General features: G+C 38.4%; 1 long non-coding RNA gene across 1 annotated transcript; it reads left to right on the forward strand.

Moving 5' to 3' along the window:
* Positions 1 to 705: 705 nt before the first annotated feature.
* LOC109222011 lies at positions 706 to 1,129 on the forward strand. Its single transcript, XR_002067344.1, has 3 exons — positions 706 to 804; positions 926 to 998; positions 1,080 to 1,129. It is a non-coding gene; the product is annotated as an uncharacterized LOC109222011 (long non-coding RNA).
* Positions 1,130 to 2,482: the final 1,353 nt, after the last annotated feature.

The following is a 2,482-nucleotide window of genomic DNA, read 5'->3' on the forward strand; positions in this document are numbered from 1 at the left end:
CTGTGAAAAACCAAAGTTCTGCCCTTGTTCCTAGCGCCTCTGTTGTCTTCCTAATGTCCCGACGATGATGCCTAACCGCTACTGCCCTTGGAAACCTGAAAGGGTCCGAAGAAATGGCTGCCCAGAGTTTTTGGTACCGCTGGTTGAGGACTGCAGAAGGGGGAGAATGCAGAAGGAGAGAGAAAGAAAGAAAAGAGAGAGACTTACCTGGGTTACTCTACGCCTTTATCAATAATAGTATAAATATAAATTACATATATTATATAATGATATAGTAATACTTTATATTTTCGCGAAATATAAGGACAATCCCTTAAAGTTGTTTATACTTTTTACTTAAATACTCCATGTTAAATCTGTTCAATTTGAACACCTTAATAGAGTCTTTACTGTGTCATTAGGACCCGAAATTAATATGCAATAAAACACAAAAAATGCGTGTAATATGGAGTAACGAATAAAAAGAAGACATTTTTTTAAAAAAAAAAGGTTTTAAATAAAGAAGAAAAACAAGAACCTGCCCGAAAAAAGGTTCTGTCGCCGTCCACCCCAACCCTTCGTTTTCTTCCTCGGCGACCCTCCTTGTTCCGTCTTCTTCTCCGGCGAAGAGCTTCACTTGTCTTACCCTAGAGCCCCCTTGATTTGGATACCACGATTTATGCTTATTTTTGTCCCTTTTGCAGCTTGAGAAAGAACACAACGAAGTTGTCAATTTGCTTTGACTGTCGGCTGCAAGAGTATTATTATTTTAGTCGTGATAATGGAGCCTAGTGCAGATATTAACCTTGATACAGACATCTGGAGGTAATTGATTTCCTAATCCACTTGCTTTTTTTGCTGCTTAAACAACTGTTGTCTTTGGTTTCAGTTGAATATACCTTCGTAGTTATTAAATGGAAAATATCTGGACTGCTTGTGTTAATAGTCTGAATGATCAAGATAGCAATGCAATTATATTGCCAGACAAGAAAAAGAAGAAGAAGACAGAAAAGGAACAAGTATAAACAGAAAATCAATATGTTATACATGTTTGAACGTCTTCACAGATGACCGATTGCTTTTATTTTTTTTCATATCAGGTATCGAAAAAGCTTAAAACGAAGAATAACATTAAGTTAAGTCAATCTCAGAAAAAAAAAGCTGAAGAAACTCGAGGTAAGTGCATCCAGGATTGTTCATCGTTTTCTTATTTTGTTAGTACTACTTATTCTTGTCATCTAGTATTTGGACTTTGAATAATTCAGTCTTCTCAAAAGTAGTAATACAAGCAGAAATCAATCCTTTTAGCTGAAAGCATTAAGACCTTGAAGTAAGAATTCTCCTCATTTATGTCACGCCCCAAATTCGAGGGACATGACCGGCGCCCGACCGGGTAGCCCCAGCCAAGCAAACCTGGATGCCTTTCCTAACCCACATGTTACCCCACGTTTTCCTTACTCAATTATTCCAAGGATTTGCCAAATAATTAATTAAGAACACTTTTTAATTTACAAACACATACATACTTACATAATAGTAGTGAAATCACCAACTCGTTACCAACGTATGTAAACACGGATTTACACAAGTTTCTAACCCACATCTACTGTCTACGGAGCCTCTAAAAGTACAACAGGATAATATAGTATTTGCCGGTAACAAGGCTCCGGCTATACCTTACACAAATCAAAAATAAAACTCCGAAAACAAGCGGCCTGAGCCACGCAGGGCCCCGAGAGGAAAGGGGCTCACCAAAAAGCTGATAGAGGACGTAGGGGAGCTACGATCGGTGGACTGGAGTACCTGCTACGGATCCACCTACAATTATAACACGAATGTAGCGCCCCCGGCAAAAGGGACGTCAGTACATTTGAATTGTACTGTTATGTATGAACAAACTTTGCTCCAAGTAAACTCGAACCATAAGCAAGTAAGTAGCAGTAATAAGAGCGACAATCAAATCCACAAGGAGGGAACAATTAAGCCAACATGTATACAATCTCTCCTCCACAAACAAGCATGTAATTGTAATGGAAATAACAATCAAATCCACAAAGAAAGAGCAATCCCAACAAGTTTACAATCTCTCCTGATTCCCCTTCCACATTTCCACATCAATAATTTCACAATTTGTTCATAGTTCATTTCAATAGCGATTTCGATCGCTTTCCAACCTTATTACCTCGGCCACCCTTATCACCTCGTCAACCCTTATCACCACAACCCACACCTTATTTCTTCGTATTGCGGCGCGCAACCCGATCCCACAAAACAATCACAATTCACAAACAACACAACAACAACAACAATTCACAAAGAATAACAACAACAAACCTCAAGAGACAACAACAATGACCCTCAAGGAACAACAACAACAATTTACAAAGATTAACAACAACAATCCTCAAGAAACAACAACAATGACCCTCAAGGAACAACAACAACAATTTATATGAACTTCCATAGCCATCAATACCATTTCCATGTATTCCACTACTCATAT

This window comes from Nicotiana attenuata, unplaced genomic scaffold (genome assembly GCF_001879085.1).
Source record: "Nicotiana attenuata strain UT unplaced genomic scaffold, NIATTr2, whole genome shotgun sequence".
NCBI lineage: Eukaryota > Viridiplantae > Streptophyta > Magnoliopsida > Solanales > Solanaceae > Nicotiana > Nicotiana attenuata.